The following is a 13,055-nucleotide window of genomic DNA, read 5'->3' as shown; positions in this document are numbered from 1 at the left end:
GTTAGAGACTAAATTGCTTGGCAGGTAAAGCCACATATTAATTAGAATACATATTAAATCGCCGGTAGAAACTAAAGTTGTTTACATTTGCATCGCAGTGTTAATTCTTATTGAAATAAATCGATTTATCATCAAGGCTATTTATTTCGTTGTAAAATACTTTGATTCAATCTCTTCGGATATTTAATTTAAGAATTACTGTGAGATAAAAAAAATAGTTTAATTAGGAAGTTGTTACAGACACTGACGGACAAATATAGTACTTGCACTTCTAACCGAGTAATTTCGAAGATTACGCTCGTTCAATTAAGTTTTTACCGCTCATTTGCCGCGTTAAGCTATAAGGTTGTGGCTCAGAAGTAAAAGGGGGACGGAAGTATAAAAGAAGACTGAAATATAAATCTTTGATTGAGGTTATTCATGGGGTGGGAAGAAAAATCCTCTATAGCGAAAACAACATCTTTGTAGAAGGAAGTTTCCTTTTTATGTTTCTCAATTTTTTTTCACGCCTGTGAAAATTTAATAACGTAAATTTTTCCGCTATTTAGTTGAATTGGTCGTAAGTATATTTCATATACTTCACGCTTCTTGACTTACACGCCAGCTAGTGGCAAATATCATTCTATTGACATGTGCTGATCTAACCTTCAATTTTCTACTCTCAATTATTCTATTTAAGAAATGAAAATATTTTTATATGTGAAAGTGATATTAATGAATTTTAAACTGAATATAAAGTTCAATAAAATTTTACTCTTTCATCAATAAATGATAAAAGTTTTACTTCAGTCGCGCGTAAAAATTACACACACTAACTTTTTTTTTTAAATATACAACGACAATATCCACATCGCCATCTAGCCCTAAAGTAAGCGTACCTTGTGTGATGAGTACTAAGATAGCTGGTGAATATTTTTATTAATATACTAAACATAAATGCTTATAATATATAAATAAACACCCAGGCAGCGAAAAACATTCATGTTCATAACACAACTCTTTTTCCAGTTGTGGGGATCGAATCCACGGACTTGGACGCGGAAAGCAGGGTCGCTACCCACTGCGCCATTCGGCTGTCTACTTAACTACGAGTAGCTCTTGCCCGCATTTGTTACGGTTTTTGTACAAATCTGAAACGAACCTATTGTTTTCCTGGGATAAAAAGTAGCCTATGATACTCTCCGTCTTTTCAACTAACTCTATACAAAAAATCAAGTCAATTGGTTTCTTAGTTTGTGCGTAAAGTAAAAATAAACAGACAAACATATTTTCGCATTTATAATATTAGTATCGATTTTAAATCATCAATTAATTTAACCTAATGCTTATCATTATGAAATTGAAACTTAGTGGTACAAATACATAAAATATTCGAAACCTCAGATAACTGACTTAACAACAAATATATATATATACTAATACGCGAAGCAAAACCTTTGAACCCGTTTATTCGGACGCAGGCTTATGAAATTTTTCACACCTTTACTTTATATATAGAAGAAGTGCAGAGTTCTATTTTTTGTTTTAATTATGCATAAAAATACATAAAATCAGTAAAAAAAACACTACACCGATATGGTGGTGTCACCATGTATTTGACACATACACGCGTATATACTCTTATTCAATACTGACGTACTAAATAAATGGTCTTTAAAGATGAGCGACTATAGAATCAGAAGAGAAAAATAAAGTGCATCAGAAAAGTGTAGTCGCAAGGACATAGGATTTATTAGGTAACAGTGGCCGTTTTCAGGACTTGTAGACATTATGCAACGTGTAACGGAATTAAAAAATACTGTTGAAGAGTGCAAAAGTATATTTCATAAGGAATCACCCTTTTTTTTTTTTTTTTTTTGTCGTGGTGGAAAAGCTTTATGGCTACCTCTGTCCTTTTGGGCAGGACAGTGTGGGACTCGTTTACCCGAACTAAAAACCACCACGGCATGTCCCTCTCGTTGGCTTTATTGGACATCCGGGGAACCCGTTGTACACTTCCCAGACGTCTACCAACAACCCCAACTGATTGCCAGGGCTATTACGCTAAGGAGGAGGTGATCAGGACAGCTTGACCCCCCCTCAGACAGCAGGGAGACTCGTATAGGGACGGGTAGCTAGCACAATAACTACCCGCCGCCTCCCAGGGCAAGCAGACGTGCGGCATATTCCCGCCGTCTCCTTCCCCCCCGTCTACGCCGGAGCGGATGTGCGTTTACACCTTCTTCACGCATCCGCTCCGCGAGATAACTTCTTCGCAAAAGTCAACCACGGCTTCCCAAGACCTCTCGCTGCTCAGCATGGCGAATACAACGCTGGACAGCGAGAGGTCCCCGCCTATTTCCGCTATCAGAGTGTGACGTTGAGGATCCCACCTGCGACACTCCTCGAGATAAGGAATCACCCTGAAAAATATTAAATGAAAAGAAGCATATTTATCTTTCCATACAAACTAATTCAAAACATTCTAAGTGTTTACTTATGACAACCCTATTAAAGATAAAAGACCGACACGTGCACAGTACCTACGCTACGCGAATAAAGAGACAGGAGTCACTTGATTTTACTTTTGCATGTGATGTTAGAGCTGTATCTGATTTCCGTCAGTAAAAACTGTGGTTAAGGTTTACTCAAAAGCTATTAGCGTTTCGGTTTCACAGATAAGTCTCAGAGATAGTAAACACTAAAGCCTCTGAACTATTATTTCGGTTTATATTTAAACGTTGCATAAGTCAAGTTTTTATTCGAAGTCATTATATAATTTGTAGCCGTCATTAATTATTTCAGTAAATCATATTTAAGATACATCCAATTTACATTGATATTCGCTGGTTAAAATACTATCCTTTGGAATAATACTCGTTCTCATCTAAAACTCTGTTCTTAAGTAAATTATCATTTCGCTGAAAGTCTAGCCAGAAAAGGTTTGCGGTTGTTCTTTGCATAAGTTCAGGAAAATGCTGCTAGAAAATTTTATTTTTAGAGTACACTTTAAAAAAATATTTAACTTACTCTACCGTAACACAGAATTGTTTTCGTAAGACTTGTTATTCCGAAATAACAAATGGTTAACTTTTGAACCTAACCCGTACAAAGTTGCATTATTAATACACCTAGTAGATTAGAAAATTCCCCAAGTAAAACCTTAATTATAAAAAACATCGTAGATTTATTACGACAGTACACACCTCGCCATCTAGCCCCAAAGTAAGCGTAGCTTGTGTAATGGGTACTAAGATAACCGATGAATAATTTATAAATAATAAACATAAATACTTATATAACACAAATAAACACCTAGACACTGATAAACCTTCATGTTCGTCACACAGTGGGAATCGAAACCACGGCCTTGGACTCCGAAAGCAGGGTCACAGCCCACTGCGCAAATCGCCAAATAAAACTCGTAGCATTGCGTTTTATGTTAAAGAATGTATGTAGTCATCATCCGCAAGGCCACTCTCTGATGGGCTCAGTCACAGAAAGATGATGGTGATAACTACATTCGTCAACTTTAAACTAAAGTATCGCGATCTATGAACTGAATGCTAGGGTTCAAAGGCGGCCTTATCACGTGATCTTTTAAAGGCAGTCTGAGTGTAAATACATTGTATAGATGTGTATAAAGCGGCGTTTAAAGCACGCACATAGGAGGTTTCATTCTATCATTATAACTGGTAACTGTGCGGTTTTATTTATGTCTTGCAATGATGTCTTGATATTAATATAACCATATAATTACTACTGCGGAGGTCAATTATTTAATTCAAAAATAGAAACTTATAATACAAAATTTCTATGCATCGTGCGACACAAAGCCTTTTGTTGAGTAACAAGCAGCTTAGGAAATACTTTTCTTTAGTAAAATTATATTTAACATAATGAGGGCTGCCATTCTTGTATACATAGTAGATCGCGCTAGTGTAGATGTGATATGATACTAATACCATGTATATGCGTACATATTTATTCTCGCGTAAAAAATTATTGTATGTTGAAGTATTTTAATATTTTTTGTGTTGTTATGTCTACGCCATAAAGAGACACGACAGGATCACTTTAGCATGCTAACAGGGCAAGCAATGTCACTTGCTTTAACGGTGAAGAAATACAGCATGAAGTAATTTGCATGTATCTCTGCTCTCCATAATATTCTCAAGTTCTCAATCTTACTTCTAAGATATATTATTAAAACATACAATAGTTAATTCATATTCAATACTGATCAAAACAACCTCTCTTTATTCAAAGAAATCTATTTACGGGCACTCGACACGTTCCTCTTTGTCCCATTCTTCTGATTGGGTGTGACCGTAGACGGGTATGTAGTCACGAGAGTTTTTAAAGGTAATGTCTCAACCGCAAAAAAGTGGTCATGTCAGGTGGCTTTCGCCGACTCCTACCTCTACCGACAAAGCTGGTCGCCAAGTGTTTTCTTGTGCCTGTACCCCTTTCCGGTTGAACCTGCCGGGGGTCAAACCCGAGTCATTCCACATACACTACCCGCTTACAGCTCTCTCACCACTGAGCCAACGAGATCGTCTAAATAGATGCTGGATAAGGAGACGGTATAATAAGGGTCGTACCTCCAATCGAACTAGAAACTGGAGATGTGAGAATTACGTCATTAAATCGGCCAAACACATTTTTACGTATACGGACCTTTTCTATTCCTCATTTACATGAATGACCTTCCTTATCTAGCTGATGACAATCACGGGATAGCATTGTTTGCTGATGATACATCATTGGTGTTTAAAATTAAACGACGTGAAAAATCTTGACGATGTAAACATATGTCTCGCAAAAGTAGTACAATGATTTGAGGCTAATAACTTAGCTCTTAACGGAAAAAAAACGAAGAGTATTAAATTCACATTACCGAATGTTAAATAAGTCAAAACCATTGTACAACTTAATGATGAGGAGTTGGATTCGGTGGATACGACAATCTTTTTAGGAATAACGTTAGATGCTAAGCTTCAATGGGTCCCACATATAAATAATTTAGCGAACAGACTTAGTTCTGCAGCATACGCGGTAAAAAAGATTCGTCATATGACAAATATAGAAACTGCTAGGCTTGCGTATTTTAGTTATTTTCACAGCATTATATCCTATGGCATTTTATTATGGGGTAATGCTGCTAATATAGATTCTATTTTCGTCCTGCAGAAAAGGGCTGTTCGTGCGATATATAAAATGAGCCCAAGAGAGTCATTAAGGGATAAATTTAAAGAAGTTAAAATAATGACATAGTCAGTACATATATGAAAATTTCATTTATCCATAAAAATCTATCAAAATTTAAAAAAAAAATGGACTGTAACAATATAAATATTAGAAGCAAAAATAAACTCGTTGTGCAGTTTACTAGGCTACACAAAATTGCAAATTCATTCAAGGGCAATTGTATATTATTTTATAACAAATTACCAAATGAAATCTTTGAGATGTCTCTCAATAAGTTCAAAGTTTATATAAAACGTAAGCTTACAGAAAAATCCCATTATTTAGATTATATTAAGGATTACTTAAACGATAAAAAAGCTTGGGTGTTAATTGTTCTAGCTTCATAGCTTAATATAAATTTACTGGAAGATGGTGATAACAAAAAAAAAAGACCCGGCTAAGTTTGTTGTGGGCTCTTCTTAGACCAGGGCGCGTTTGGAACCCTCGTAGCTTTAGATTTAAGTTGGCGAACGAAGTTATCACCATCCCCTTACAATTAAGTAAACATGTATGTATGAACGCTTCATAAGTGCCTGTGATAGGCCTACATGACTAAAGAAATTTTGAATTTATAAATGGTACATACATAAAAGCACACACACTCTAACAACTATAAACGCAAAACTTATTCACAGTATCTGATCCAAACTGGGTGAAAAATACAGCTTACGCCGTTTATTACAAAACTAATTTAGAACCGCATAAAATGTGCTGGAACTTTGTTAGTTTTAACTTCAAATGCAAATGCTGCTCACACAGTCAAACAACATCATATACGATTTAGCAAAGTTGACTCGAGTTAGTACAAGTGATATAAAAAAAAAAGTTGTATATGAAGATTTGAATTTAATAACCTTACTGTATTTTCTGTAGAGGTTTTAGTTATAAATTCAAAGTAAAAAACATCTTTATAATAACATTTGGTGGCGTACAACACACACACTATCATGTACATAAAAAATATGCACAAGATAGTGTGTGTCCATATTCGTAAACTTAAAACTAAAGCCACAACAATCTTAGCCGGGTGGTATTTTTGTTGTCATCTTCACGGATTGTCGTTTATTAAAGAAGCTACCAGGGTAGAGCAAGAATTAAAACCCAAGGTTTTTTTTAGTTTACTTTCTTTATACTATAAAAGGACTTTTCTATCAGCTTACGTTTAATACAAATGTGCGAACCGAGAACCTGTGGCTAGCTCGATTTTGGTTTATTAATGTGAGCACTTGACATTTCAAACTGTTAAGCAAATAACTCAGTCGGAAATTGCTACTTTTCTGAATGACAGGAACGTAAATTGTTGGCTCTGCTTGTATCAACACAAAAAGTACAGAACAATAAAGTAAAACAATGAAGCATTTACGAATTGTATAAAAACATAGATTGGATAAGAGCAACTGCTTAATTTCTTGAAGGATGAATCTGCCTTCCGCACCGACTTACAACTTTATAGTTCCTTTTGAAAGTTAATTTCAAAAGCAACTATAAAGTTGGGCTTAATGAAATAAGTTAACTTAGTTTTTGTTAAGTTAAGGTGTTTAACCGAAGCTACGATTTCTGGTCATGAGAAGTTCGACCTTTATTTTTATATATTTTTTACTTGGTTACTTTTTTTTATATATAATAAATTAGCGCTGGACCACAATCTCACCTGCCTTAAGATCCCACGCACTTGCCCAGAAGATGTCTATTCACTTTTGTTACTATACACAGGTTATACTTCACCAATTATGAATAAAAATAAAAATAATAGGACCATCACCATAGGGCGAGGCCATTGACAAACATGGTGAAGCGCTAGCCGTTTCCCTTGACGTGTCAAAGGCTTTTGACCGGGTCTGGCACGAAGGCCTTTTAAATAGGTTACCTAGCTACGGGATACCCACTAGTCTCATCAACTGGATATCTGATTTCCTGAGTGGTCGATCTTTTCGAGTTGTCTTAGATGGCTCCTCGTCAGATCAAATGGCAATCAATGCCGGTGTCCCTCAGGGGTCTGTTCTCTCCGCTACACTTTTTCTGCTTCACATTAATGATCTGTTGAAACCCGGTATCTTTGGGTACGCAGATGATAGCACTGTAACGGAGAGATATATGCCCGGTCCCCGTGCTAGTGGTGCTGAAATTTTAGGACACAGAGAGGCTTTGGTGGAACGCATTAATCTGACCTTAAATGAGGTGTCTGATTGGGGAGACACCAATTTGGTCAAATTTAATGCTACCAAAACGCAAGCGTGTTTATTTACTACCAAACGGAGTCCATTTCCCCTGACTCCGACTTTCCGAGGTATATCTTTGCCTATTACCGACAGTTTAGAGCTTCTAGGTGTCAATATTTCATCCAACCTCAACTTTGGACAATACATCGAATCCAGGGCAAAAACAGCTGGCAAGAAACTTGGCATCCTCAATAAGGTCAAGCGGTACTTCACGCCTGAACAGCTTCTTACCTTGTACCAAGCTCAAGTTCGATCGTGCATGGAGTACTGTTCCCATTTATGGGATGGCTCTGCCAAGTATCAGCTTGATGCCCTGGATTCGGTTGATCGCCGTGCTAGAAGGCTCATCGGTGACCTAGCCAATAAAAAACTTAAGAGTTTGGAACATCGTCGCAAGGTTGCCTGCCTTTCGGTATTCTATAGGATATATTTCGGAGAGTGTGCTCAAGAACTATTTGATCTAGTTCCCCCCTCGCCTTTTTACCATCGAACCGCGAGGCACCGGAAGGATCTGCATCCCTACGTGGTCGATATACCGCGGACGCGTACGAAGCGCTTCGCATCTTCGTTTCTAATTCGCACCGCTAGGATCTGGAATGCTCTTCCAGCTTCCATTTTCCCCAGTTCTTACAACATTAGTACCTTCAAATCAAGAGTGAATAGGCATCTTCTAGGCAAGCGCGCTCCACCTTAGGCTGCATCATCGCTTACCATCAGGTGTGATTGCAGTCAAGCGCTCGTCTATAAATATAAAAAAAAAAAAAAAAAAAAAAAAAAAATCACATCGCCTAGCCCCAAAGTAAGCGTAGCCTGTGTTATGTGTACTCAGATAGCTGGTGAATATTAATGAATAATATTTGTTTCATCTAGCAAGCTATGGGCACCGGGAATGACGTCACATGGATTTAATAAAGCAGATTGGCTGCTTCTCATGTCTGCCCATATCGCGGTAGCAATTTTAGCCAATCAGGTATTAAGCATTATCGTCGTGATTCTTTTACCGACCCACTACAGGAATCGGCAGGGTGATTACGTATCTCGCGACAGGTTGGCGACAGGCGTAAACTTGCAATCACTGTTGTCAAACGTCACTTTTCGATACAATAAATAAACAAAATGCCGGTCCCTCTCAGAATGAGAAGATTAGTTACTTACTTTCTTAACTTTTCTTTATTATTTTAAATTCACAATTCAGTTCAAGTATTATAAGCACTTATGAAACGAAATTTAAATATGAGTAAGTTGTAATAAGAGTTTTGAACGCCGTTGCCTACAAAGTCTATGTATCTCGCTCTAGATTTTGTATTATGGGTAGCGGGGAAAAGGGAAGCGGAAACGACAATCCCGATCTTTGCGGTGCGTATTAGAAATGAGGACGCAGCGCGACTCGTACGTATTCATAGGATATGTGTGTATATCATGTAAAGAAAACGCTCACTGAGCGAAAAAACCGCTCTGCAGTTTTTCCCGTTACTTACTAGCCCATGACTGCAATATTACCTGATAGTAAGAGATGATAAAAAGCGGTGATAGCGCATTGGGTAGGCTTATCTCCACTTTTGGGGGTAATGAGCGTTGTAAGTAATTAAAAACATCACTGGCTTCGACTTCGAAAACTGCATCCCTGAGAGATCTACATAATGTTGTCAAAGGTGTGTGGAATCCACCAATCCGCAATGGGCCAGCGTGGTGGACTACGGCCTTAACCCCTTCGTGGAAGGAGACCCGTAAAGTGTAGTGGGCCGGAAATGGGTTGATGTGATGAAGAGATACAGTCTAACGTCCATTTTCAATATTCAATCTATCTGTAATCCCTATCCCTACTAATATTATAAATGTCAATGTAACTTTGTTTGTTACGCTTTCACGCAAAAACTCCTTCACCGATCCTCATGAAACTTTGTACTCATATTCTTGGAAGTGTTAGAAGTAATATAATTTTAATTTAATTTTTTATTTATAAATAAATAAATAAATATACTACGACAATACACATATCGCCACCTAGCCCCAAAGTAAGCGTAGCTTGTGTTATGGGTACTAAGATGACTGATGAATATTTTTATGAATAATATACATAATTACTTTAGAATATATATATAAACACCCAGACACTGAAAAACATTCATGCTCATCACACAAACATTTTTCAGTTGTGGGAATCGAACCCACGGCCTTGGACTCAGAAAGCAGGGTCGGTGCAAACTGCGCCAATCGGCCGTCAAATATATAGGATACTTTATATCCCGACATTAAGCTCGGTTCCTTTGGGAGAGGGGAAGAAAGTGTTTGACGATTTTACACCATAACTCCTACAAATTATAACCGATTTTAGTAATTTTTTTTGTGCTATTAAGGTTATAATAGAGGACAGAACTCCTCAGCGGACAGCAGCAAACCCCTCATTTAAAGGCGATACTGAAAACTTTATTTTTTTTAAAACTACTACTAAATTTAATGCCACATCAAAAAACAAAATCAAACGCAGACGAAGTCGCGGGCAACAGTTAGTACACTAATAATTTTCTTAGCAAAGTTGTTATTTGTTACAAATTGTACGGATATTATTAGACAATAACAACTTTGCTAGGTACCTAATACATCTGCAGATTAAGGATAGATTGAATATTGAAAATGGACGTAAGATGACAGCCGGATACCCGGTTATAGCATTTAATAGGTCTGATTAATTAAGGTTTATTTTTATAATTGGCTTCTACGCGGCATCGTTCCGTGACGCTTTTAGGCACGACTATGAAGGGTAGAGGTAAGGAGAGTCATCTTATATGGGAGAAAAGTTGAAAAAGTGTCCAGTTGTATGCGCTAAATAACAGTTCAAAAGCCTCCACAATGGCGCTGGTGGATGCACAGGGTATGGTATGAATGTAGCAATCGTAGATGAATTGAAGTATGCCGAGTTAAAAAATTTAATGTCATTATCGACTAAAGTAGATAATTATTGAGAATTTCAAAAACTTACGTTGTACAAAATATTGTGGTAAATATAACCTTACTTCCTTGTTTAGTTTTCAAGCCTACTCTAACAATATTTATATTTGGCGCTTCTTTTAAGAGTTACCTTGATGCAAATGTGGCGCCATCCTAATTTAATACATTTTGACGACACTTTTTCATATACACAGATGATCCTCCTTACCTCTACCCTCCATAGGCACGACTTTCCAAAAGTCCAAAACCACGCCAGATAAAATCCGAAAATTATAAATTCCCATACTGCGACTGGGCCAGTATGGGAATTTATAATTTTCGGATTTTATCTGGCGTGGTTGGATCGAACCTGAGAAACTCCACACATATGACCTCAGCGCTCATCAAGGGAAGGTCATTAACGCATTGTGGTCACTGTTAAGCGCCCACATCGCGAAATTCGTGTTGCGACTATTTTGCGATTCGACCACAACGCGGTGTGGCAACGAAATAAACCATTAACGCGCTCTGAGGACCACAAAGGATTTTACTATGGAAATGTGGATTATGAACTCAACTATAACAAATAAATAATATATAGTCAGTGAATTGCACTGCATACATGCGCAAAAGCTTCGCCTACCCTAACATTTTATTATATATTATATATTTATTATAGGTAGATTAACTCCATTTCTATTGTCTGTGTGTCGATTACGATATACGATTTTTCAATTTTATGGCATCTTCCTTCTTTAAGAAGAAGAAGAAACACTTTATTGCACGTATAACATACAGGAAAAGAAACAGTAAGGAGTACACAATGTAGACATTCTTTATGCATACCCTGGTCAAAATATTCTGTGCACGCCACTGATTATAGTTGAGGGCATAGCAAACAACCGGTTTAAGCGTATGGACAGACGGGCTAGCCAGTCCGTACTATCCATACTAATATCATTAATGCGAAATTGTGTTTGTTTGTTTGTCCTTATTTTACGCCCTGCCTAAGCTACTTAGTTGATTTGCATAGAGTTAGTTGAAAAGGCGGAGAGTCTGCATAGGATACTTTTTATTCCGGGAAAATAAACGGTTGAGAACCGGAGATTCCATAAAATCTTTAAAAAAAGCTGACGAAGACACGGTCATTAGCTAGTTAATCTATATATAGCTATAAAGTTCAACTCAAAAGTAGCGGTATGTACCAATTTATTGAAATAAGAAGTTGCGACAAAGGGATGAAGTCCCACGAAAGATTTCCTTGTTTACAATTTGGGTATAGAACCCTAAAAATAAATCCACGTTGGTAATTGGCGCTTTGAAGGGGTGATCAAAGCCGCTTTTCATGGGCTTATTTGTTTTGGAAGCCATGTCAAAAATATATTCATCTCAAGATGAATAACTTTTCATTTATTTTTTAATTGCTTTTACCTACACTGGGGGGAAGTATCAACCATTATTTCATTTAACACGTGTCAAATTATTGTACAATCAATAATAATGTCGAGTAGTCGGCAAAGAACCAGAAAAATATACTATCGCAGGTGATGATTTGAAGGACTATCAAAGTCGTTATATTATATGAATATTCTTGTCAATAGTGATGTGGAAAACAACGCTATCCCAAAATCTGTAAATTTTGTATAATTTATCCATACTAAAATTATAAATGAAAAAGTGAGTCTGTTTGTTTGTTACCTATATTTGGCGCTATATCGTTAAACCGATCTTGATAAAATACGGCCCATATGAATTTTGCATCCTGATGCAATTCGATGGACATTCGGTATTTATCCCGAAAAACTGCTGGTAAAAGTTACCCTCGCGTAACTTTATTTCAAAACTAGAGTTTTTTTTAATATATCTAAGTATATAATACCTATCCTTTTAATTAATGTGTATTAATGTTGATAAAATATCAGTATTATTTTTATTAAATTCAAATAAATATCATTCACAAATTAAGAATATTAAGTAATATCAGTTAATTATAAAAATATATGTACGAATAACATGCCATAGTAAAATTATTTTCTTTACAACACAGTATGTAAGTTTGGGGCGAACTCCTAGTTAATAAAACGAATAAGGTCAATAGCCCAATTTGAAATAACAAACACGTTGGTCTCCTTGAGAAAATGCTAAGTTGACTTTGTATAGCTATCATTAGGGGACGTCACACTTAGAACTTTACAAAAAACTGACGACCCGGCTCAACATTGCAAAACCTTAACCTCATTCATGAATAAAGAAACTAGGGTAACAAGAAAAGAAGTCAACACACTTACTTAATTACATATTAGGTATCCTCCTGAAAAACTATTCACTGAACTTGAGTTTAATTTTAAACACAGGATAATTTTACTTTTTTAATTTCTTATAACTACGCATTGTTACTTAAAAATTATTTGGATTTAAAAAACCATGTTAAATATCGTGTGCACAATTTTTGAACGTTCGATGCAATGATTCGATTTTCGAATTCATTTCCATAGACAACGATTGGTTCGTGGAACGCGCGCCTGATACAAAGGTCCCGGCAAAACTGCCGAGCCGGCTAACATAGCGCAGCCTCCAAGCTCCCAGGCTGCGTGAGATGAGATGGACCCGCGTAGGTACTTACCTCTCGCCCAAACGGAATTTGGTAGCAGGTTGTATTTGTACGAACCGTGTGATGTA

At 36.7% G+C, this 13,055-nt stretch overlaps 1 protein-coding gene across 1 annotated transcript in view; it reads right to left on the bottom strand.

Annotated features, from left to right (window-relative positions):
* The window catches only part of LOC120628847 (receptor-type guanylate cyclase gcy-4-like), a 131,589-nt gene extending 118,891 nt beyond the window's left edge, over positions 1–12,698 (bottom strand). Inside the window, exon 1 of the mRNA XM_039897485.1 lies at positions 12,665–12,698. The gene's annotated coding sequence lies outside the window, so the exon portion shown is untranslated. The remainder of the gene's footprint in view (positions 1–12,664) is intronic.
* Between the last annotated feature and the right edge of the window lie 357 nt (positions 12,699–13,055).

This window comes from Pararge aegeria, chromosome 13 (assembly GCF_905163445.1).
Source record: "Pararge aegeria chromosome 13, ilParAegt1.1, whole genome shotgun sequence".
NCBI classification, from domain to species: Eukaryota; Metazoa; Arthropoda; class Insecta; order Lepidoptera; family Nymphalidae; genus Pararge; species Pararge aegeria.
Note: the sequence above shows the minus strand (reverse complement) of the source record. Positions and strands in the feature narration are given on the sequence as shown.